This window comes from Stegostoma tigrinum, chromosome 25 (assembly GCF_030684315.1).
Source record: "Stegostoma tigrinum isolate sSteTig4 chromosome 25, sSteTig4.hap1, whole genome shotgun sequence".
Lineage (NCBI taxonomy): Eukaryota > Metazoa > Chordata > Chondrichthyes > Orectolobiformes > Stegostomatidae > Stegostoma > Stegostoma tigrinum.
In genome coordinates this window covers 1,345,851-1,372,350 of record NC_081378.1, presented here as the reverse complement: position 1 = coordinate 1,372,350, position 26,500 = coordinate 1,345,851, and the positions used below count along the sequence as shown (strand labels likewise).

At 44.7% G+C, this 26,500-nt stretch overlaps 1 protein-coding gene across 1 annotated transcript in view; it reads left to right on the top strand.

The window, feature by feature from the left end:
• Positions 1 to 278: 278 nt before the first annotated feature.
• The window catches only part of LOC125463164 (semaphorin-3A), a 409,874-nt gene continuing 383,652 nt past the window's right edge, over positions 279 to 26,500 (top strand). The window contains exon 1 of the mRNA XM_048554000.2: positions 279 to 728. The gene's annotated coding sequence lies outside the window, so the exon portion shown is untranslated. The remainder of the gene's footprint in view (positions 729 to 26,500) is intronic.

Here is a 26,500-nt window from a genome sequence, read left to right as displayed (position 1 = left end):
GACAGGAAATTAATCCTCTCACCTCGTTGGGAGTGATTTGCCAGAATAATGAGCACTTAAATGAGAATTTCGGTTCTGTTGCCTGCAGCTTCCTATCTCACCCTCTGTTTCCCATTTGGAGTTTATTTCCTTAATTTTGCCTGTATTGTTGCAGCCCCATACCTTCCCCAGTGTACTCTCTGTGTGTTTCATTGGCTGATCCCGCTTTTCCCCACAGAAGGAGGTTGGGACTGTTGGTTTAATCACGTTTTCGCTAAGCGTTGTTTGTAGTCCCCACAGCCCATCTGCACTGCATGCTTCGTTCCACTGAAGCTTATTCACATCTGCCAGCCAGACTACCTTCGCACACAATTACTCATTCAATCCAACATGAGGCTTTTTTAATAGGAACCAAGTGTGACAGCGGTCAGCTCATTGGGTCGCAGGGCAGAAAGTCTCCAACAGGAGGGCAGCGTGATAGATTCACCCAGGTGTAGGTGAAATGGTACAGCCCCGGGGCTGGGCAAACTAACTCGTGCTGCAGTTGAGCTAGAGCGCAGCACTTTGAGTGATGGCTCGTCAAACTAGCAATACAAACTGCATTCAAGAGTGAGCAAAGCAGGTGGAGTGTCTCAGCAATATCAGACTCCTTTATCCGTGAGCTACTTGGAACTCAATGGAGGTACTGTACTCCGATTAAATAGACTGCAGTTTCAGGAGAGCGGACTGATAGACTCGAAGGAGGCACTGTGAGTAGAAATATGTTTTTAAGTAATATGGAATTAATTGTACGGCTTGCACTATGAAAAGACTTAAATGTTTGTCTGAGAATGATTATTGCATAAATGTCTATCTTTTATATAGCTTCACTTTCTGCAGTTTGTCTCATTTGAAATGATTATTACAGATGACAAAAAAACTGGCAATATATACTAAATTCTTGCGATGCAGGATTGATGTCTAAATGAGTTGTGATTGTATTCCAAATGATAAGTCATCTGCTTTCCCTTTTGCATTTAGAAACTACACGTCAGAAGATTTTAGGTTATCCATTTTATTAAGCAGAAAAGAAAGCAAATGAAAACGTAAATTCATTCTGCTGACCTATACAGACAATTCAAGTGTTCTTCTGAGGGTACAATACTTTGAAATGTCAGATTTTTTTTCACATTCTACTTGATATTACAGACTCTGTAGCTATGATTTGGATGTTACACGAGAATGTGCACCAGGTGAATAGAATAATATTAATCTTCCTTGAGACGCTGTGGGAGGAATGCGGTGTGCTTTCGAACATGGTCCTGATTTAGTTTCCAAAATTCAGTGTAACTAAGTCATTTTGTCAAATAGTCATACTTCTGAAAGACTCTCATTGTTTCCTAAGATAGGTTAGATCTTGAGATTATTTTATTATGATAAGCCATGGTGAAAATCGGTGAAGTACATAGTTGTACAATGCTTCTGCGCAACCCATTTGGAGCAATAGAATTTCAGTATTTCCAGGAAACTTCATTTGGTTAGAAGATCACCGAAGAATACGTGTGACTAACGAACAGCTACATCGTCCAAGTGAAGCGTCCTAGAATTTTTCCCAAATGTTCAGTGCCAACATTTTATTTTGAAATGTAATAAAGTATGAACCCTAACCCTGTTTTGAGGATACAATGTTACCTACGGAAGATCACTAGCTCGATTCAGGCAATTTTTTTTTAAATGAAACGTTGATTTCCACAGTGGGAGTGTGGGGTTCACGGAAATTATTAGTGTTTCTTTTTGTGGTGTTTCAATATAACTGTATGACCCATATCTGGTGGGGTTTCTCCAAAGTGCTCCTGGTGCTGTTTGAGCTAAGGATGTTGCAACCAGTATACTTGGAAGAATTCCAAAAAAGAGATCGAAGAACAGTAACCAGGTTAATGTAGAATCAGTGATTTAATTGGGAAAGACGGATATACGTTTCGAGCAACACAGGCTGTTGGGAGAGAGAAAAGGCAACTTTGAGAGTTTAATTAAGGAAGTGTCAAGTTACAAGAACACAGTTGAGAATAGAAGATATTGATCTGTAGACTGGTTCTTACCCACTTCTTCAATGGCAATCTATTGGGAAAAGAGAGAATGCAATTGCAGCACTTTGGAAGAAAGTAATAAACTGAACAGTTTGTCTCTTCCAATTTTAGCCTGTAGACTTTTTCAGCAGTTTTGTTTTTAATTCTGCGATCCTACGTATTCCTTAGTTTGTTATTGCACAAACCAAAGTGAAAGAGTTACGAGTAAAAATGATTGATCAAACTCTTTTATATCGCAGTTCATCACCCTTTGACAACGAGCCACTCACGGCAGGATGGTTATATAGTTGTGGATGGGGGGGATGTGAATTAACTGCAAACCTGGATTAATCCTAGCCACGGTATTTCAGATGCTTTCTCATTCAACTGAGAAACACCCATACGCTTCAGAGCAGGTTAGCAATTGAAGATAGATGCTTAACGAAGCACCTGCCAAAGTTCAGAGAGTGAACAAAAGTGGAGGTATTTTGAGCCATTAATTTTTGGCATTTTCTTCTCGATGAGCATTGGAGGCGGAGTCAGTGGGCTGCAACGCTAACCAGGCCCATTGAGTCTGTGCCAGACGATAACAAGCACCTAACCTCTGAAATCCCAGCTTCCTCAGTTGGCCCACAATATATTCAAGGCTGAAGTAGACGGACTTCTTTGACAAGAGAGTCGTGGGCTATTCGGAGCAGAGCAGGAAAATTGCTTTGAGATCAGCCATGACCTTTGTTGAATGGTGTAGCAGGCTCAAAGGGCTGCATGGCCTAATTCTGCTTCTTTCTGTGTACTTGTAAATGCTCTCATTTCTGTACACATGTATTAGGCAGGAGTAAAGTCTTTCTCTTGAGTGTTTTGTGATACTTCAAAAGTCAAGTAACGTGTAATCTTATGTCTTTTGTGATTTGCTTCAGACTCAGTCATTGCATCAGTTAGGGATGTCAAATGAATAGAGACGAGAAAACCATATTCAGTAATAACGTAAATAAAGGTTCACAAGCCTGTATCCTTCATTACAATCACATGGTACAAGTGTGTTAGTCAGGCTGTCAAAATGTCCCTGAGCTGAAAAGGGGGGAAAAAGAAGCAAAGATTCATGTTACAAGTGTGGGATTGGAATGAAAAACTGCAGTGTCCTCTGTGGTCATTGACCTACTGATATTCACTGTCACCATCACTACTGCCATAAAGCAATCACTTGCTAACATTTGGAAGCATGAGGCAGAAAAATCACCAATTTGGTTTCCATTCAGCCTCTGATCTTTTGGCTAAACATCCTTCAAAGTGGCCTTTGAAATACAAACATAACACCAGAATCACCGAGCAGAGACTGATAGCCAAGTTCTATCCCCATGAAGACAGACTCAACTATGATCCTTGGCTCATGGTGTGCTGCATGTGACCCCACCACACTGTTCTAAATCTGTAAAATCTTACTGTCCTGTTTTGACAACACCTTGATAAATTATGATCTCTCTACTTTAATTAGTTTGTACTGTTTTGGGTTACCTCCTACTTTTGTTTAGACCGTCAGCATGTGATTCTGATACCTATCATATTATTCCATAGTTCTGAGGAAGGGTCACTGGACCCAAAATGTTAACTGTTTTCTCCTCCACAGATGTTGCCATACCTGAGCTTTCCAGCAACTTTTGCTTTAGTTCCATGTTATCCCAATCATTTAGTTTGTTTCCAGGGCCAGTTTTTTTTTATTAATTGAGGCAGAGAGATCATTACAGGCTTATAGGTCATTTCCTTTACTGGTTAGTCAGTTGTTGACACTCTAGTCACACCATCTGACACTTTTTTGATCACATGCAGAGACTTATTGGACAATGCACTCACAGCAGTTGTATGATCTTTTTGATCTCTCTGATTTTAAATTGCCTGTGTGCTCTCTTGCTGCACCTGATGAAGGGGATGTGCTCTGAAAGCTTGTGATTTCAATTAAACCTGTTGGACTATAAACTGGTGCTGTCTGACTTCTGACCATGTCTACACCAGCACCTCCACATCTCAATTTCCATTGCTTGTGAAAATTTAAGATGTGGGTTGATCTTCAGATTAAATCCCTATACAGTTTTGTGTTCTCTCTCTCTCTCTCTCGTGCTCTCTCTCTCTAATGGGAGGGCAGCCCTGTCATCTGGTAGGTACCTTTTTAATAGTTGGGCATTATGCAGCTACCTCTCTTCCATTTATTCCCCAGCCATAGTAAAAAGCAACACTGTTCTGATCAATATTTAAAAAACAGTACATTTTGTTTCAAGGAAGTTTGCTCCAGTTAAAAATAGACACAATGCTCTATTTTAAAAAATCTCATGGAAATGTCCATTTCCATGAGAGTGGAGGCAGATGTGGGCATTGTACTCCTCTTCCAGCCACCCCACCCCCCCCCCTCAGGAATGCTATAGTCTATTTTAATATTGGGTGTTGAGGAAAGCAGCATTTTACTGTTTAAAAATGCTTGTTTCCTGAATACATGCCCTGATGTAGCAAATGTAATAAAAGCAGTATTCCAGTAAAGGGTCCAAACCCTTCTTTGATACCAAAGTGAAACATGATGTTTCAGGATCAACATGTATAATATTAGTGTTGGCTAATGAAAAGTTATGAATTAAACAACCTTCAGTTGTTGTGGGAGAATGCATCATCCTCCGACACTTCCACCATCTGCAATCCGACCCCATCACCAAAGATATTATTTCCTCCCCAGCCTTGTGTGCCTTCCAGAGGGACCACTCTCTCCGCGACTCCCTTGTCTGCTCTACACTCCTCACCAGTCACACCACACCCGGCACTTTCCCCTGCAACCACAGGAAGTGCTACACCTGCCCCTACACCTTTTTCTTTCTCCCCACCCCAATCCATGGCCCTAGGAAGACTTTTCACATCAGTCAGATGTTCACCTGCACATCTGCTAATGTGATATACTATTTCCGCTGTTCCCGTTTGTGGCCTCCTCTACATCGGAGAAACCAAACGGAGATTTGGGGACCGCTTTGAGGAACACCTACGCCCGGTTCGCAACAAACAACTATACCTCCCTGTTGTGAGCCATTTCAATCCCTCCCCCTCCCCCTCCCCCTCCCCCTCCCCCTCCCCCTCCCCCTCCCCCTCCCCCTCCCCCTCCCCCTCCCCCTCCCCCTCCCCCTCCCCCTCCCCCTCCCCCTCCCCCTCCCCCTCCCCCTCCCCCTCCCCCTCCCCCTCCCCCTCCCCCTCCCCCTCCCCCTCCCCCTCCCCCTCCCCCTCCCCCTCCCCCTCCCCCTCCCCCTCCCCCTCCCCCTCCCCCTCCCCCTCCCCCTCCCCCTCCCCCTCCCCCTCCCCCTCCCCCTCCCCCTCCCCCTCCCCCTCCCCCTCCCCCTCCCCCTCCCCCTCCCCCTCCCCCTCCCCCTCCCCCTCCCCCTCAACAACTCCTCAGACGACATGTCCATCCTGGGCCTCCTGCAGTGCCACAATGATGCCACCTGAAGGTTGCAGGAACAGCAACTCATATTCCGCTTGGGAACCCTGCAGCCCAATGGTATCAATGTGGACTTCACAAGCTTCAAAACCCTACCCCCCCCACCAAAACTAGCCCAGCTCACCTCCCAGCCTCCCTAACCACTCCTCCCACCTCAAGACCCACTCCCATCCCCTACCCGCTAACCTCATCCCGCCCCATTGACCTGTCCATCCTACCTGAACTGACCCATCTTCTTCCCCCCACCCCCCACCTACACTCACCTTCATTGGCTCTAACCCCACCTCTTTGACCTGTCTGTCTCCACTCACCCTATCTTCTCCTTTGTCCATCCTCTATCTGCGCGCCCCCCCCCCCCCCCATCTCCCTATTTATTTCAGAATCCCCTTCCCCTCCCCCATTTCTCAAGAAGGGTCCCGAACCAAAACATCATTTTCTAGCTCCTCCGATGTTGTGTTCATCCAGCTTCACACCGTGTTATCTAACCTTCAGTTGTCTTTGTTTATTATTATATGCAAATTTGCGTCGATGGCTAATCAAGATTTTTTAAAAAAGGCTGAGACTGAGCTATTTCTTACATATATCTTAGTGTCACTAAGTAATACTTACAGAAGTGAAATATGTAGTGTTTAATGCTTTGAGTGCCAATGGAATCTTTTTCAGCATGAAATATAAAATCTTGAAGCCTGAACATATACCATGGTGCACTATCACAAATGTTAACATGCTTAACTCAAATGCTCAGCTCTGAAATTTCGTTGCAAGATTACGTCCTCTGAGATAAAATTCACATCAGTGTGTTGGCACTTACCATTATGCAATTTAAGAACCCAAATTTAAATTATTTTGCAAATGAGACAAGTGAAGAATGTTGGTGTGGCTCTGGCCCAATTTGTGTGACACTGACTTGTTCTTTTTTTATATACACACTTTTGCACTGATATATCTTTTCATTTATTGTTAGTTTAGCAATTCTTTGCCATGTATATTAACAACTATTATTTGAGCAACGTTGAGCTAAAGGAGTTACAGATATGCAGTATCACTTCTCAGAGCTGACTAGTTTGGTGCAATAAATGATGATTAATATCTAGCCTTACATGTGGTTAGTGTATCAGGGATTAAGAATAGTGACAGAAGCATGTTCACAGTGTCAGATGCAACACCATGTTCCCTACAGAAATTAAGCAGTGCAGAGGCATTCCCAATGGTTTATAAAGTTACATGGTAGGAACTTGTAATGCAAAAATTCCTTTTTGAAGGGAAGATCATTCCTGCCTTTAGGAACTAGTGAATTGCAACAGCTTCAGTGACAACATGGTTCTGGGAGGGGCCCACACACAACCGTGTGTACATTGTTTCCAAAGATCTATTTTCTGCTGCATACTTTTGTGACATTGGGCTGGATATGACATGTCCGCTGCTAGGTGTGTTTTGAGTGGGGATGGGTGCAAGTAACATAAGGCAGTGTCTACACTGACCATCTTCCCAATCTTTTCCCAACTTGCAGCCAGAATGCAGGTGGTATGTGGGGACTGAAATTGGCAGGCCGCCCACTGTATGTAGGGAAATTGAGACTTGACTAAAAGCAGAAGTGATCCCAATATTGTCCTGCCCAAGCCATAGTACAGTAGGCGCAAGGCTGGGTGTGGCCTTCACATCATATCCCATCACATACCTCCCACACGTTTTAAAGAACTTGTATGTGGGAGCTGTCTTTTGGAGGCTACCTTGCACGCACAGCCCCACTTCTAGAAGGTAGTACTCTCTCCATATTGCCTGCATAGACATTAAAACCCATACAATCACTCTTTGCCCCTTCCAAAAGGTGGAAAACCCCTCCCTGTGCCATGGCCCTGATTTTTACCTGGGCTTGTGACTCCATTGGGGACCGGCTGTAGTTCTGACAGTGGCAATCAGCGTGCATGTACAGTTGGGACTGCTGATGGGTGTTGGCTAGTCAGGACAACCAGCAGCTCCAGAAGGTGGCACATACCTCTAAGGGGCAGAATGTCCACTCTTGCTGACCATAGCATGTGACACAATAACGGTGCCACGCTGGTTCTCTACCACTAGAGGAACAACTACAGGCAGCTGCAGAGACTTGGAGATCTTCTCGAATTACTTGCATGTTAAGGATGGCTTGTGTGTAAAATGCAGTTTCTCAGGAGTCACCAGCTTTGCAGAGCAACTGTGATGCTCCTGTGACATACTGGTCTGGAAGATTATTTCAAACTGCATGGGGGTGGTCATCCAATCCTCATGGCTCTAAATATCAGCATTACCTGGGATTAATTTTTGTTTCTGGCTTATTTCATGCCACGTGTGCAGTTCAGAGGCAATATGTAGCCTACACACCCTCACTGCATAAACATACCACATAGACATGCAAGATAACACTCACCTTCCTCTTTGACTGCAATAGCCAAGGTTAATAAAGCAGAGGAATTACAACAAGGCAAGCTTCCCCAGGAAAGGGGAAGAGATCAACTGCACCTATTATCAATCTCAAGGCACCAACCAGCTCATTTGTGCCAATGAATTATCCAAGCTTGTGCTGGGGACCCAGGGAAGGAGCTGCCAAGAGTTAGGAAACCACCAGCATCCCCCCACCTCCCCAGAGCTGGTCCTGCTCTTAGGACCCAAGGCTCCTGACAAATGCTGCAGCAGAACGGAGGCTAATTGCTCCAGGAAGTCCCCTCCCAACTGTGAGGGCTGCAAGGATGATGCCGAGTTCCTGCAAAATGAGAGCTACAGCACACAAACGGTCACTATCAAATATCCTTCAGGCTTCCCTGCTCAGACAGATCAGGAAGAGTTCTCCAGCACACACCATCCAGAAAGTCCATGATGATAGATTAAACTACATTCTCTCCAGTCGTGCACTCCAGAAAGGGACTGCCCAAGTAAAGTGGAGCCAAGACAGAATCCCTCTACCTCTGAAGAGAGATGGAGGTGGGCGGACAGGTGGAGTTAGTGAGGATCTGCCCTTGATGAACCTGGATGCTCAGGGTTGCAGGTCTCTGAGGCCCCAGGAGCTTTGACATCGAGGCTTGTCTGAATTCTGTTTCTCTTGCTGACCTCTTCAGGAAGCCAGTTCCTCGTTAAGTTGGGGTCTTATTTAAAAAAAAACCTAAGAACTGCAGATGCTAGAAATCTGAAACAAAAACAGAACCTGCTGGGAAAACTCAGCAAGTCAGGCAGTATATGTGGAGAGAAAGCAGCTGAGTTAAGTTTTTGGGTCCAGTGGCCCTTCTTCAGAACAACTCATTCAGTAATCCTTCATCACAATTGACCCAACTCCCAACATGACAATTTTGAATAAACCCCACCTCCTCAGAATGTACCTGGCTCCAGTCTGTTTGCTGACAATTAAATGGCTCTCCTCTCCACGAAAATTGAGCCATACCATCATTTCTTTACACATGCTGTCTTCCTCTATGACCTCGTTGAACCTTACAACTGATTCAAAAGGTGAATTCAGCTTTGTACAACATAATGTGACTAACATAGTGTCTCTGTGACTCTGGGAAATGATGTGGTACTCCCTGCCCTTCATTCTCAGCTGCGCTGAATATCAGCTGCCAATTGCTAGTTCGAGCTTACCCTCCCAGATTCTGTGGCATGACTGTCGTGGTAAATAGGACAGACTTCAAACAAAAATAACAATTCCCAACTAGGCATGCATGAACATGGTCATTAGCATTCAGTATGTTCTGTATTGAATGGTTTGGACATCCTATTAGATGGGAGATCAATTCCGATTCAATGGAGAGTGCAGGAGCACATGCCAAGAGTTGCACCAAACATACCTAAAACTGAGGTGCCAACCTGGTGAAGCTACCAAATAGCATACGCGGCAAGTGATAGAGCTAAGCAATCGTACAACAAATGGATCAGATCCAAGCTCTGCAGTCCTGTCACATACCATCATTAATGGTGGTGGACAATTAAATAGTTCACTGGAGGAAGAGGAGGATACTCCACAAATGCCTCCATCCTCTGTGATGGAAGAGCCCAGCACACAGTGGCTCAGTGGTTAGCACTGCTGCCTCACAGCACCAGGAACCTGGATTCGATTTCACCCTCTGGCAACTGTCTGTGTGGAGTTTGCACGTTCTCCCCTCTGAATGTGTGGGTTTCCTCTGGGTGCTCTGGTTTCTAGCCTGCACATCTTTGGATTGTGGGTATGTGGATTGGCCATGCTAAATTGTGTTCAGGGATGTAATAGGGGGATGGGTCTAGGTAGGATGCTTTGAGGGTTGGTGCGGAGTTATTGGACCGAAGGGCCTGTTTCCACAGTTTTTTTTTTTTCAAAAAAAAATCAAAGATAAGGCTGAAACATTTGCAACAATCTTCATCAAGAAATAGTCATAGGATGGTTCATCTCAATCTTCTGAAGGGCCCCATCATCTCGGATGTCGGTCTTCAGCCAATTTTAATTCATCACGTGATATCTGGAGACGTGGGATACTGCAAAGGCTATGGGCCCTGACAACATTCTGGCAACAGTACTGAAGACTTGTGCTCCAGAACTTGCCGCTCCCCTAGCCACACTGCTTCAGTAAAGTTACAACACTGGCATCTACCTGACAATGTGACAAATTGCCCAGGAATGGCCTGTGTGCAAAAATCAGATCAGACAAATATTGCCCCATCAGTGAAGTGATGGAAGGTGTCATCAGCAGTGCTATCAAGCAGCACTTGCTCAGCAATAACCTGCTCAGTGCCCAGTTTGGGTTCTGCCAAGGCCACCCAACTCCTGACTTCAGCTTGCTTCAAACATGGATAATCGCGGGTGAGGTGAGAGTGAAAGCTTTGGCATTATGGTTGCAGTTGATAGTGTGGCACAATTAGGGAAACGAGAGCAACATCTTCACTGGTTGGACTCATTCATGGCAGAGTTTGATGGTTTTGGTCGTTGGAGTTGAATCATCTAGTAGGCAAAATGTCTTCTCCCTCAGAAATCCTCTTCACACTCAGGTTTACAAAAGTATAACTTAAACAGAGTGACTAGCAAGAAAAACTACTACTGATGATTTAGCATCACTTTACTGAAGTGTAAACAATTCTCAGGTTGAATGACAGTGTTATCAAAGGACAGTAACAGAAAGTTGCCCACAACTCCATCCTGTCCTGGTCAAAACATAATCTCTCACTGTACATCTTAATATTTATGATCACCTCTTGGTTTGTATTTTTGGTAATTGTAGGCCCCTCAATGGGGTAGAGTAGACTAGACGTCTCCCCATTTTCTTCGAAATACTGAAGGAATAGGCACACCTCCAAGTTACATCCCCAACTAAATTATACTGTTTCTGGCCTGGCCAACTTTGTTTCCTAAGTTTTTGGCAACACTCAAACCTTAGGCATGATTTGTAACTTAAGATCATATTCCTTTGTTCAAAACTAAAGGGAATTCTGACAAGTATGCAAGTTATTCATTTTCAGGCAATCTTATGAATACAAGTCTCTCAGACCTCTCATTCTTACTTTAACATCACTGGAGCTGATCTCCTTCTACTGTCTGGCTCTTGGGATCACCAGGACCTGCTCTCTTTCCCCTGTTGGAAACTGTGACTGTTTGCTCTCCATCAAAACTGGAGTTTCTGGCAGAAGCTCCGTAAGGAGCTAAATCCTTGTTGGTTTTTCTATCTCTGTTCACTGTTAGAATTCCTCTAGGTAATATCCTTAGCTCAAACAATTCCCGCTTCTTCAATGACTTTCCCTCCTTCATGAAGTCAGAAGTGGGAATTGGTTCTGAATATTGTACATTCATGACCTCTAAGATACTAAAGCAGTCTGTGTCCCCTAGTCAACATCCAGGCTTGGGCTAATATGTGCCTGTTGGTGACCCAGTGGCTAGTACTGCTGCCTCACGTCACCAGGGACCCAAATTCGATTCCACTCTCGGGTGGCTATCTGTTTGGAGTTTGCACATTCTCCCTGTCTGTGTGGGTTTCCTCCGGATGCTCCAGTTTCTTCCCATAGCCTAAAGATGCGCAGGTTAGGGTGAATTGGCCATGATAAATTGCCAGCAGTGTTCAAGGGCGTGTAGGTTAAATGGGTATAGGTAGATGGGTCTGGGTGAAATGCTGTGAGGGTCAGTGTGGACTTTTTGGGCTAGAGGGCCTGTTTCCACACTAGGGATTCTATGATTTGTCAAAAGCATTTAATAGTGTTATGGCCGCTGAATCCCGAACTGCCAACATCCTAAAGGTTACCTATAACTGGAAGCTGAATTGGACTCAACATTATAAATACTGATGACAAGGGGAGGCCAAGACTAAGGGACTCTGCAGTGAGTAACTTGCCTTCTGTCTCGCCAATGTCTTTTTACCATCTAAAGGCATAAGTCAAGAGTACAAAGGACTACTCCCCACTTGCCTGGAAGTCTGCAGCTCCTACACCACTTGAAGTTTGTTACCATTCATGAAAATACAGTCTTTGTTATTGACAACTCATCCACCACCTCTTCACATTGACTCCCTCCACAACCGAGGCCCAATAACAGCAATGAGTACTATCTACAAAATGCACTTCAGCAACTCTCTTGAAGATTCTTTTGACAGCAATTTCTCCACCCACTAAGCAGGAGGAAGGTTTTTTGCCAACAAATGCACCTGCAAAATCCTTGCCATCCTGACTTGGAAATATCATTCCTTCAGAGTTGCAGGTCAAAATCCTGGAACCCCCTTCCTTAGCAGCAATGTGGGTCAACCTACAGCACACAGACTGCAGTGATTCAAGCAGGCAGCTCACCCCCACTTTCTTGGGGGCAACCAGAAATGGTTAATAAACCAATCCTGTGAAAGAAAGGTGAACTAACAAAATAAACCTTTACACAAAACAAAACAGAATACGCCTGTCATTTGTGTAGAATTTCTCCTGTTCTAATGTTTCATGCTGCTCATAAATAGTGTTTTTGAGGCAGTGATGTTAGAAGTAGTTTTATACAATTGCAGACATAAGTGCAGGGAATTACACAGAAGGTAGTGAAGAAGGCAGAAACACTTACTCCGGAGGTGCAATCTTACAAGTTGGATTTCACCATCAAAGGGTGACATATGGTTCTGAACATTTAGCAGACATTTGTCTGTGAATTATTAAAATCTTGTTGTCTTTTAATTCTAGCTGACATCTCTCTTTTTAAAAAGGCTATTTGTGCAAGTACTGACAATATTCTTCATGGTTTGAACAATCGCTAAGGGAATTGAATGTCTCAGAACATGCAATGAATTTCTGTGAGATAAGGAGTCTGTTAGCTGATGAAGGTGATCGTGCTACTGTTAGATTGTTATCCTGTTATTAACCTAGCCAGTCTACATTTGACCACGGGGATGCTCCTGAATATCTACGCCACTGTATTCCCCTCCAACAATGTTGTGAAAAGCAATGACTTATTTATTTCATTATTTTATGATCTTATTCATGGGGATAGCTACTGCATTTGTCTACATAGCCGTAACAACCACCCTTCAAAAGAACCATTCTTCACACACTTGAACCCTTTTACTGCGAAGCACAATCTTTAAAAGCAATAATTGCTTGAATTTTAGTGAGAAAATTAGTAAATCTCAATGCTGATTATTAACATTGATTTTCGTTCTAGCCTGCCTGTCCTTTTTAGCTGTGTTTTAAACTCTCACACCAATAATATCTGTTTTGGGGAAAGGATTTATTGTGGCATCATTAAGAATCTTTTATATTCTAGATTTTTGGGCTTTTTAATTTTTAGTGTGGGTTTTTTTTGGACAGTAAACCATTCTTCTGGTTTTTGAAGTGACATCAGTCATTATGTATGAGGGAGGTATTTCCAGTGAAGAATTACAAGTACAGACACATCCAGGGTTGGACCTGCCTTTACCTCTGATTTAACTTCAAAAACTAATGAAAGGGCGATATGATGGGTTTTGTGAGACAAACTGTCTCAAGCTGATACAGACATGTATTTGAGACTGTGTGTGTTTAATGACAAATATATAGATCATCTGAAGGTACGTGAATTAGAGAGCTCTTTAGGAAGTGAAAATTCAGAAGGTGTGAATTGGTGGCTACAAGTTACTGTTTTTTTTTAAAAAAGTCATATTCAATGGTAAGATAACAAAGTGTGGAGCTGGATGAACACAGCAGGCCAAGCAGCATCTCAGGAGCACAAAAGCTGACGTTTCGGGCTGAGATCCTTCTTCAGAGAGGGAACTGGAATAAATAGGGAGAGAGGTGGAGATGGACCAAAGATGGAAAGAAAAGAAGATAAGTGGAGAGGAGAGTATAGGTAGGGAAGGGATAGGTCAGTCCAGGGAAGATGGACAGGTCAAGAGGTGGGATGAGGTTAGTAGGTAGCAGATGGAGGTGCGGCTTGGGGTGGGAGGAAGGGATGGGTGAGAGGAAGAACAGGTTAGGGAGGCAGAGACAGGCTGGGCTGGTTTTGGGATGCAGTGGGGGAAGGGGAGATTTTGAAGCTGAAGTCCACATTCATACCATTGGCTGTAGGGTTCCCCAGCGGAATATGAGTTGCTGTTCCTGCAACCTTCAGGTGGCAGCATTGTGGCACTGCAGTAGGTCTGTGATGGACATCTCATCTAAAGAATGGGAGGGGGAGTTGAAATGGTTTGTGACTGGGAGGTGCAGTTGTATGTTGCGAACCAAGCGGAGGTGTTCTGCAAAGCGGTTCCCCAAGCCTCCCCTTGGTTTCCCCAATGTAGAGGAAGCCACACTGGGCACAATGGATACAGTATACCACATTGGCAGATGTGCAGGTGAACATCTGCTTGATATGGAAGGTCATCTTGGGGCCTGGGATAGGGGTGAGGGAGGAGGTGTGGGGGCAAGTGTAGCACTTCCTGCGGTTGCAGGGGAAGGTGCCGGGTGTGGTGGGGTTGGAGGGCAGTGTGGAGCGAACAAGGGAGTCACGGAGAGAGTGGTCTCTCCGGAAGGCAGACAAGGGTGGAGATGGAAAAATGTCTTGGGTGGAAGCATCAGAGGAGGATGATGCGTTGTATCCAGAGGTTGGTGGATTGGTGTGTGAGAACAAGGGGGACCCTCTGGGGGCGGTTGTGGTGGGGGTGTTGTGTGAGGGATGTGTTGCGGGAAACGCTGGAGATGCGGTCAAAGGCGTTCTCGACCACTGCTGGGGGGGAATGTTGCGGTCCGAAAAGAACTTGGACATCTGGGATGTGCGGGAGTAGAATGCCTCATCGTGGGAGCAGATGCGGTGGAGGCGGAGGAATTGGGAATAGGGGATGGAATTTTTGCAGGAGGGTGGATGGGAGAAGAAGTATTCTAGGTAGCTGTGGGAGTCGGTGGGCTTGAAATGGACATCAGTTACAAGCTGGTTGACTGAGATGGAGACTGAGAGGTCCAGGAAGGTGAGGGATGTGCTGGAGATGGTCCAGGTGAACTTGAGGTTGGGGTAGAAGGTGTTGGTGAAGTGGATGAACCGTTGGAGCTCCCCAGAGGAGCAAGAGGCGACAACGATACAGTCATCAATGTAACGGAGGAAGTGGTGCGGTTTCGGGCCTGCGTAGCTATGGAAGAGGGACTGTTCCATGTAACCCACAAAGAGGCAGGCATAGCTTGGGCCTCTGCAGGTACCCATGGCCACCCCCTTTGTCTGTAGGAAGTGGGAGGAATAAAAACAGAAGTTGAGGGTGAGGACGAGTTCGGCTCGGCGGATGAGGGTGTCGGTGGAGGGGGACTAGTCGGGCCTGCGGGACAGGAAGAAGCGGAGGGTCTTGAGGCCATCTGCATGCGGAATACAGGTGTATAGGGACTGGACGTCCATGGTGAAAATGAGGTGTTGGGGGCCAGGGAGTTGGAAGTTCTTGAGGAGGTGCAGGGCGTGGGTGGTGTCACGGACGAAGGTAAGGAGTTCCTGGACCAAAGGGGAGAAAATGGAGTCCAGATAGGTGGAGATGAGTTTGGTAGGGCAGGAACAGTCTGAGACAATGGGTCGACCAGGGCAGGCAGGTTTGTGGATTTTGGGAAGGAGATAGGAACGGGCTGTGCGGTGTTGGGGAATAATAAGGTTGGAGGCTGTGGGTGGGAGGTCCGCTGAGGTGATGAGGTCATGAATGGTGTTGGAGATGATGGTTTGGTGCTCGGGGGTGGGGTCATGATCAAGGGGGCGGTAGGAAGTGGTTTCGGAGAGTTGGTGTTTGGCCTCAGCGATTTAGAGGTCAGTGCGCCATACTACCACTGCGCCACCCTTGTCTGTGGGTTTGATGGTGAGGTTGGGGTTGGAGCGGAGGGATGCCCGTTCAGCAGGGAAGAGGTTGGAATGGGTGAGAGGGGTGGATAGGTTGAGGCGGTTAATGTCTCGCCAGCAGTTGGAGATGAAGAGGCCGAGGGAGGGTAGGAGGCCTGGGGGTGGTGTCTCTTGGCCTGAAACGTCAGCTTTTGTGCTCCTGGGATGCTGCTTGGCCTGCTGTGTTCATCCAGGTTCACATTTTATTATCTTGGATTCTCCAGCATCTGCAGTTCCCATTATCTCTCATATTCAACTGTGTTAACTTGATTCAGAAATGCTAAACATTAGCACAAATTTATTATACTGCTTAAAGACTGGCATGAAGTTGATTATTTTAAATGAATAAAGCCTCCACTAAATTATTGATTTTAACTACCTTTTATATAAATGTGCAAAGAGCACATGCTTATAACAACTGTTATTTCTAAGCTATAACATTTCTGATATTACATGTTTGTTTTGGTAAAATGGTGGTGGAATGTTATTGGAGGTCTGACTGATGTGGCCAATGGTGAGATTTGTGCCATGATCAGATAAGGAGCCCAGCGAGGGCTTTCTCATTGACAAGGAACATTTTGTTGCATCTTTCACCAAGCGGCAAGATGAGTTTTCTCACTGGGCAGTAGTGAGCTGCCAATTAAGGGAAACATTGTTCATTAAATGCCTTATTTGAATGCCACAGCCAGCCTCATCCTCGTCCTCGTCCTCAACAACTTCTTCTTCTCTTTCGATTCCTGCCACTTCCTACAGACTAAGTGGGTGGCCATGGGTACCCGCATGGGCCCAAGCTATGCCTGCCTCTTTGTAGGTTACATGGAACAGTCCCTCTTCCATAGCTACACTGGCTCTAAACCCCACCTCTTCCTCTGTTACATTGACTGTATCGGTGCTCCCAAGAGGAGCTTGAACAGTTCATCTGCTTCACTAACACCTTCCACCCCAACCTCAAATTCACCTGGACCATCTCCAACACATCCCTCACCTTCCTGGAACTCTGTGTCCATCTCAGACAACCACCTCAAATGATTTATCCATTTCCAGCCCACCGACTCCCACAGCTACCTAAAATACACTTCCTCCCTCCCACCTTCCTGCAAATATGCCATCCCCTGTTTCCAATTCCTTCGCCTCTGCCGCATCTGCTCCCAGGATGAGGCATTCCACTCCTGCACATATCTCAGATGTCCTTGTCCTTCAAGGACCACAACTACCCCCACCGCTCCCCCCCCCCCCCCCACCCCACCAGTAGTCGAGAACGCTCTCAACCATGTCTCCCAGATTTCTACAACCCATCCCTCACACACCCCATTCCTGCAATAACCACCAAAAGAGAATTCCCCTCATCCTTCCGTACCACTCCACCAACTTCCGGATCCAACGCATCGTCCTTCGACACTTCCGCCATTTGCAATCTGACCCCAACACCAAAGACCTTTTTCCCTCCCCATCCTTTGTCTGCTTTCCGGAGGGACCACTCTCTCTGTGATTCCCTTGTCTGCTCCACACTCCTCTCCAGCCCCACCACACGCAGCACTTTTCCCTGCAACCGCAGGAAGTGCTACACCTGCCCCCACACCACCTCCCTTACCCACATCCCAGGCCCCAAGAAGACTTTTCACATCAAGCAGATGTTCACCTGCACATCTGCCAATGTAGTATACTGTATCGGTTGTGGCTTCCTCTACGTTGGGAAAGCCAAGCGGAGGCTTGGGGACCGTTTTGCAGAACACCTGTGCTCGGTTGGCAATAAACAACTGCACCTCCCAGTCGCAAACCATTTCCACTTCCCCTCCCATTCCTTAGATGACATGTCCATCATGGGCCTCGTGCAGTGCCAAAATAAAGCCACCTGAAGGTTGCAGGAACAGCAACTCATTCCGCTTGGGAACCCTGCAGCCCAATGGTATCAAACATGGATTTCACCAGCTTCAAAATCTCCCCTCGCTCGCCCCCCCCCCCCCCACCCCCCCACTGCATCCCAAAACCAGCACAGCTTATCTTCGCCTCCCTAACCTGTTCTTCCTCTCGCTTATTCCCTTAAGCCGCACCCCCATTTCTTACCTACTAACCTCATCCTGCCCCCTTGACCTGTCCATTCTCCCCGGACTGACCTATCCCCTCCCCACCAACGCTAACCTCTACAGGCTCCATCCCCGCCCCTTTAACTTGTGTGTCTCCTCTATCCATCATCAATCTGCCTCCCCCTCTCCCTATTTATTTCAGAACCCTCTCCCCCCTCCCACATTTTTGATGAAGGGTCTCGTCCCAAAATGTCAGCTTTCCTGCTCCTAAGATGCTTGACCTGTTGTGTTCATCCAGCTCTACACTTTGTTATCTTGGATTCTCCAGCATCTGCAGTTCCTATTATCTCTCATTTTAATATTAAGCCTCTGATCTTCCCTAAGGTATGAGCAACCTGGATGGAGAGTTCTTGCATTACAGGGCACACCAGTAACTAGTGTTGAAAGGCTGCAGCAATGACCCTTTGAGCATTGGGACAGGTATCCAGTTTAGGAACTGGACCAGGCTGTATCTCGGAGCGTTCTTACCTTTTGTTTTCATGAGAAACTCCATGCTCACATCATCCATTCCTTGCTTTGCCAGTTAGGGCAGCCACATAACCAAGTAGCTTACCTTGCTAGTCAGGACCTGGTCCAAGGCCTGAACATCTTGTTATCAGGCACTTTGCTACATCAACTCTTCTTACAGCATGACAAAGTCAGAAGACACATGACACCAGGTTGTAGTCCAAAAGGTTTATTTGAAATCACAAGCTTTTGGAGTGCTGCTCCTCACTTCACCTGATAAAGAAGTTCTCTGAAGTTTGTGATTTCAAATAAACCTGTTGGATTATAAACTAGTATCTGGGGGTTTAGCAACCCCATTCTGAGAAAGGGTCACTGGACCCAAAATGTTAACTCTGATTTTCTTTTTCACAGATGCCAGACCTGCTGAGCTTTTCCAGCAACTTCTGGTTTCGTTCCTGATGGACTATATCTTGGTGTGACTTCTGACTTTTGCCCATCCCAGTCTGATATGAGCACTTCCATATTATGGCTGGATGGCCATTTCTCTGGGTCCACTGAGATGGCGCTGACCTGGTTGGCAACTTTGGAACAGGCCTTGTGGCATGACCTTCTCTGCTGGTCCTGGGTGGGGGGGGGGGAGATTATTGGCACCACTCCATCCACCAATCCCTGGAGGAGAATCTTCCACTTTACTTCTTCTCTGGCATTTTCACATGATCTGCCTGCCACTGAGTAATGCAGCGCCCATCCTGGTCACAGCCACTTTTCAAAGATGGTGTAGGGTCTGATGCTGCTTCTGTGAATATTCCAGCAAGTGGTGAGTTTATCCAGGAATAGCACATAGTAAGACAGTGAGAATCATACAGTGACACTGTGAGTGTGGGTACACCATTAATGTGATGAATTTTGGAGCATACAGCAAGAAATTCTGAGAAGCCTCACTGTAAGAATCCCTCCAAAAAACTGATGCAACTCACATCAAGCCATAAAAAAAGATAAAATTTGGCCCTGTCTCATTAATTTTTCACTTAGATGTCTTAGAATGTTAAAGCACTTTGGGTGCTGGAAATATAATGTGAGAACTGAAAAAATGCAACAGATGGCACATGATCTGTTGATTTGGAAACAGTTAATGGCTGGATTATAATGTGGCAACAGGGTCTCAGCCCCCCCCCTTGGAAAACAAGTAAAGGGCCCACGCTGCCTTTCACTCAGACCTAATGTTACTTTTATTCCAGTTGGGAAGCATTGGGCCTCCTGGCTGAGTTCCCAGTGGGGCAGAAATTTCACCCTCCCTACAGAGACCCACAGCTCTCCACGACCAGCTACTAGAGTGGTACCAGGGTCAGTATGTCAGAGTGGCTTGTGAAACAGAAGCCACAGCTAGATTCCTGGTGCCAGATGCATGTAAGTAGCCAGCATGGAGAGACAATCACTGATAAGGGATGAAAGGGGTCAGAAGCAAGGATGGCAGAAATAGAGGTGGCTTTCTGTAGTCCCCCTCTTCCAAATTCCAGGTCCCTGGATCAGCTCTAAAGTGTGGAGGTGCCAGTGATGGCCTGGGGTGGACAACGTCAGAAATTTTGTGACACCAGGTAATAATCCAACAAGTTTATTTGAAAACACTACCTTTCGTAGCACAGCTCCTCCATCAGGTGACCTCATCAGGTGAGAAGAGGCTATACTCCGAAAGCTTGTGTTTCAAATAAATGTGTTGGACTATAACCTGGTGTTGCAATTTCTGTAGACACTTTTCACTCCTGGTAGTTTCTAGAAAACTTAAGATTGTTTGTTTATGTGACTGGCTGGCTTTCCAGATGAGAAGCAGTTTACCCCTTGTCAGCTGAAGCTTGAACTGAAGATTCTAAATTTATTTGATCGGATGGGCGCTGAAAAGTTCTTGTTAGTGAATCAATGATTGGGGTGACTGTTTGGACTGAGATGAGAACAAGTTTTTTAATCAGTGTGTAACCTTTGGCATTCTCTCTGAGATTGCCTTGAATATATTCAAGGCTGTGATAGACAGATGTTGAATTTTTCAGGGAATTGAGGGATATGGAAACAGACAGGAACATAGAGTAGAGTTTAAAGGTGTGTTATTACATTAAACATTGGAACAGGTTCAAGATGTCATCAGTTCTTGCTCCAGTTCCTGATATCTTATGTCCTCTGACTAGGAAATGCACCTTTCACCCAAAAACGTGTCAGAACATTGCAAAGAATACCATGTGGAATAGAATGAGTTCTAGAAGAATGTCTCACAACCACCTTCTATGGACAACTAAGGATTGGTGATAAAAGTCACCGAGCCAGTTTCTAAAATAATGTATGCAAGGCAGCACCAGCTGCAGTTTGCTTTTGCCACTGGTTTTCCTGATCAGTGTGCTGCCCCCAGATAAATTCAATAGGTCACAATAGAACTGCTCAACACCTTTTTGGTGCAGAGGGGACAATCCCACTGCTGGTTTATGCAGAGATTCCTGCTGAAAGTCTGCTGTGTTTAGATGCCAGTTTGTTGAGGTGAGACTAGAAGTTAAAGTAATCAGCCTCTCAAAGTTCAGGCTCATAACTGACCCACAGCCACTGGAGAAAGTTGCCTGAGGTCCCAAATCCCCTGTGAACACAGGGCACAAGTGGAGGAAAAGTCATAATTGTTAATTGTTTGAGTGAACTCTTCTGAAGTGTGTTGAAAAGTTATTGAACCAAGTTCTTCTGTGGTGTTTATTGGTCTTGTGTTTCAGTACTTGAAATATTCATCATTTTTGTGTTCAGAAGACCTATTGAACCCTCAAATAGATGTGTGTCAGCACATGTACACAAAGTTGCAGTGCAAGCCTCGTCCTGAAGCTAGCAGCGAGAATAGACCAAGGGCGAAAGACTTGTTGATCTGATACTATAGACATGTTTTTTAGTGAGAATGAATACAATGAGTTAATCTCAATGCCAGTTTGAGACTGAACTGTGGGTGACCTGTGGAAGGCAGATGGATCAAGCAAAGATCACCTTTATCAACATTTCACAGCAAGTTAAATGCATCAACTTTGTTGCAATCCCCTTCAAGTAGTCAGACTGAAATATATACTTTCATGTTGTGATCCTTAGCAGGCAAACTCTTTGTGCCTTTTGTAAAGGACATTTGGCAGAAAGTGACTTATTTTGCCTTTTTGACACTCCATGCAAACACATTTTTCTATTTGGGTTTCCACACCAGCAGCAAATAGATAATTTTGCGATTATTTTCCAGGTTACAGTAAAATCACACTTATCAAATTTTGCGGGATTGGCCCAAAATTTCCATCAGATGGAATCTTGACAGAGCTCCGCATGAGCTGATTTGCCCACGAATATGGACTATGTGCAAAGTAAATTAAAAAAGTAATGTGGTAAATATACAAATTAAAAAACTTGTTTTCTTTGGTTTGCCAAATCTGCTCTTTTACAGTGAAAGGCATTGGAAAGGTTAGGAGTTTAGTTCTGGAAAATCTGTCACCCTTGTTCTGCCTTCTGTGCTGTGATACATTCCACTGGGTCAGCAATGCAGTCAAACACCAGTAACATGTGAAACACTGGAGCGTCACTCCAACCTTTGCAGCTTCAGCTAAGGGAAAGCAGGCAGATCGGCAGATGGACATTCATTTATCAGACTCTTCAGAGATAGCATCCACCTTGGATTTGAAGAATGTGTTGCGTCATAAATTGCCTTGTCAGTCACTACTTTTTCATTGTGCAGGATATGATGTCAGCTGCCTTGGAGTAGGATTCCCTGGTGTGCTCTACTGGAATTTCCTCCTTTTACAGGTGAGAGCAAAGAGCCTCAATATCAAGTTGGTGAACCCCCACCCTGCTACTCCCCATTCTCTGTATCTTGTGCAGTTCTTGGCCATTTGAACCCAATATGGTGCAAGTAGTTGGTGATTGTGGCTTCATCAAATCTTCCATGAAGATGTCCCTTGAGAGCAGTTGTATTGTTCTCCTGCTTGTCAATAGTCTCAATGATCCTGACTGACTGCAGTTAATCATTGGTTTTGAGGCTCTGAATTACTCCCTAATCATTGGCTGGAGCTTGGTTGCGTTGCTGGGAGAAAATCTGCAGATGCACTTGAGGCCAGGAATATCAGGGACAGTGTCTGTCATCCTGAGATAGCAAGTGTCCCAAGACGGGATCAGTCACGACTGTATTCACTGGAGTTGACAAGAATGAGGGGCAATCTCCTAGAAACACCTTCTAGCTATATGTTATCTTGTAAGTTTCTATTAGATCTCCCCTCAACCTTCTAAACTCTAATGAGTACAATCCCAGGATCCTTAGCCATTCATCATACATTAATCCTACCATTCCAGGGATCATCCGTGTGAATCCCCGCTGGACATGCTCCAGGGCTTGTATGTCCTTCCTGAGGTGTGGGGCCCAAAATTGGGGCCTAACTAGAGCTTTATAAAGCCTCGGAAGCACAATGCTGCTTTTATATTCCAAGCCTCTTGAGATAAACGACAACATTACATTTCACTTTCTTAATCACGGGCTCTACCTGCAAGTTAACCTTTAGAGAATCCTGGACCAACACTCCCAGATCCCTTGTACTTCTGCTTTGCAAATTTTCTCACCGTTTAGAAAATAGTTCATGCCTGTGTTCTTTTTTTCCAAAGTGCAAAACCTCACATTTACTCACATTGAATTTCATCAGCCATTTCCTGGACCACTCTCCTAAACTGTCGATCTTTCTACAGCTTCCCCACCTCCTCAGTACTACCTGTCTGTCCGCCTATCTTTGTATAATCGGCAAACTTCGCCAGGATGCCCCCGGTCCCTTCGTCCAGATCATTAATGTATAAGGTGAACAGCTGTGGCCCCAACACTGAACCCTGTGGGACACCACTCGTTACCAGTTGCCATTCCGAAAAAGAACCTTTTATCCCAACTCTCTACCTTCTGTCAGACAGCCAATCCTCAATCCAAGCCAGTAGCTCACCTCGTACACCATGGGCCCTCACCTTGCTCAGCAGCCTCCCATGAGGCACTGTGTCAAAGGCCTTTTGGAAGTCTAGATAACATCTACTGGGTTTCCTTGGTCTAACATACTTCTTACCTCTTCAAAGAATTCTAACAGGTTTGTCAGGCACGACCTCCACTTTCCTGAGCCAAGCCTCAATGTTAGAGGTGACCAAGGCAGTTTTATTTGCCTTCTCACACATGGAGAGTGTCAAGATCTTCACAAATCACAACGGCTTCACAATGAGGCAGAATGGAGGCAGCGAAGGAAAGGAAGCAGATCCTGCACCTCAGGTCCCACTGCTTCATGGAATGGCCTGCCTGATGTGTCCAATGATCTGAAGGCCATGGATTGACCTGGTCTGTCACAAGAAGCCTACGACAAACTCCTGGCTCCAAGTGGATGTCATCCTCAAATTGAGTGGCAGCTAAATGTTGAGGTGCCAAGAAATGCACTATGTCCTGTAACTGAACAAAGAAGGATATGTATGCACCAGAACAACAGTGTAAATAATGACCAAGCGGTTGCTGACATTCTTTGGTCAATCTTCCAAAGCAATATAATAAATGAGACCACATAATAACTATCTTATTAAAAATAGCACTGCTCTACACATTTCCATCTGAGGTTTGATGCCTTTACACCTTAGTGTGAAAACCTAAAAGCTGAGGTGAAAATCTCAAGGGGAGCACTATTTTTACTTCGATAGTGCTATTTGAGTGGAAGCAGCCAAAACGTGCACACTCACTTGAGAGTTAAACCTGCAGGTCTGAAATATAGAATCATACAATTGTCCATTGTAGATGTTGCAGAGAGCCAGGAACCATAGGGATACTATTTGCTGAACTTTATAAACTACAGTTCCACAGAAATGTTAACTTGATATTTGGAGTATGTGTCATTGATTTTTGGATGTTAAGTATAGTTAAGATTAAGATTTGATATCTTAAATTTTAACTTACAATATTTGCAAGTTCTATGTAATAAAAATCAACAAATCTGCATTGTAAAGTTAATGGAATGAAGATGTTGTTAAATGCCCACTTATTCAGAAGGACTTGCTTCATTTTTCTCTGTTTTCATATTTTCTAGAATGTTTCATATCTGTTTCCAACAGCACCTCACTCTCTTTGTAAAGTATAGTGATAATATTGTGTATTTGTAAGATTCCACCCAGTGAGCTTTGTAATACCACATTATGAAAAGGGGCCTGGAATATTTTTGTTTTGGTGTACAACAATGCTGATACTTTCTTTGTAGAGTATGTGCCTAGCTATAGGATATAATGTGACAGACCTTGAAGATTTACTTCCGAAACACTTCTCTTTTTGTGTGTAGCTCTTGAAAACCATTTTGGAGTGGTGACTGAGGTAGTTTTACCAGGCAAGATTTACTGTTGAAACTGATGATAAATGATATCTGCTGACAATAAGACTCTGTATTCATCAAAACAGCGCAGTGGCCACAGGCTGAGACAGTAAATCATCTCCCAGTTGACTGCGGTGAAACACAGTACCCATGACATACTGATGTTTAAGTTTAGTCTGTTAACTTCTTTCCGCAAATAGATCCACAAACAGTTTTGATAAGGTCCCTGAAGTCCAATTTGATGATAGAAGATCACTTTACTGGGGCTTGTTACTGTCCTTTTTATCCTTCTCTTGATCACGCTCTCGCGCTCTCAGAAACGACCATCGCTGCTGATTTGGCTACTTCAGAAGTGGCTTTGGGCTATGAGGCATTCTGCCTTCAGCAGTTTGCACCTTCCATCTGCCTTGCCGACAGCCTACAATGAACCTGATCACCGTTGTCCCATTGTGGAATTCTACTTGATAATGGTGGGCTGCTTCAACTTGATGGGTCAGACTTTCTGGGGTACTTAAACACGTTGCTATTGTTGGGGCCTCTTTAACTGCAACTGAAGAATGAAATGCAGGAGTTAGTAACTTAGGCCATCATCCATGGTTCTGCATGGATTACACCACAGGTTCGCTCTCTAAAAGCAGTTGAATGATCACTTTTTTACATTGGTCTGGACTAATATTAATAACCATTACAGATTTGCAGGATCTTTGACAATTTTCTTGTCATAGCCTCTTCTGTTCTACTCAGACAGAAATGCACCAAACATATACAAGACTGGTGAAACAGTAATATGAATCCTTTTATTTGAAGAGAAGTCATTTTTTTAACCAGGAGCTTAAATGTAAGACAGCCTCTTCCTATCACTCACTGACTGCTCCAGCCAGTTATGGGACTAATACACAGCTAGTTCATGATTGGCAATGGTTTAAGATACACTTCTTTAAGGGTGTATGCACATCACCTCCTAATGCACTGGCACTGGCCAGACAATGAATTGATTCTCTTCAAATATTTGTTGAATTTTTTGTGTATTGATCTGTACATTTGCCAGGTCTACAACTAAGACACCAGCTCAGCAAAGCCAGAGAAACACCAGGACAATGGGGTATAACTAGAATCTCAGGCTACGGGGAGAGTGCAGGGAAGTGGAGTTGAAATGCCCATCAGTCATGATTTAAATGGTGGAGTGGACTTGATGGGCCGAATGGCCTTACTTCCACTCCTATGTCTTATGGTCTAAGCACTTTTTTAAAATCAGTCACATGTGGACATCACTGGTAGGGCAGCATTTATTGCTCATCCCTAATTGCCCAGAGGGCAGTTCAGAGTCAATTGCATCACCATTTCTCCTTCTCTACATTGCAGGAGCTTGCAGGCTCCTCAGCAGCTGTCAGTATATTTCAGTCCATCTGCAATACAGATGGGCAAGTTTAGACTATCTCCAAGCCAAATCTTTCTTGAGACAATACTGTCCAGTAAGAGATTAGATGCAAATTGCTGCAACTTATTCCTACCTTTTAGATAATGTTTCCATACAGTCCATGGGTTCTGAGCCTTTGAAGGGTCTTCCGGTGCTTTTTATAAATTATAACCAAATGCAATTTATTAACTTTGAAAGGAATGTTATCCTCATGTAATCTACCTACAAAGATACTGTTTCAGCAATTTTCTTAGGTGTTTTGCTGGAGTTGAATAGTTTGGAAAAATCACAGTATAACCAAACACGTGGAAGAAACTATAGCAAAGTTAGTCATTTTTAAAGATACAGGACATCACTGCTCAGACATTGTTACAGATCCCTCAGATTTCTGATTTAAAGCAGGTTACCTCACTCTATCAATTAACTCTAACTGAAGAATTATGTGTTAACATTTTAAGTC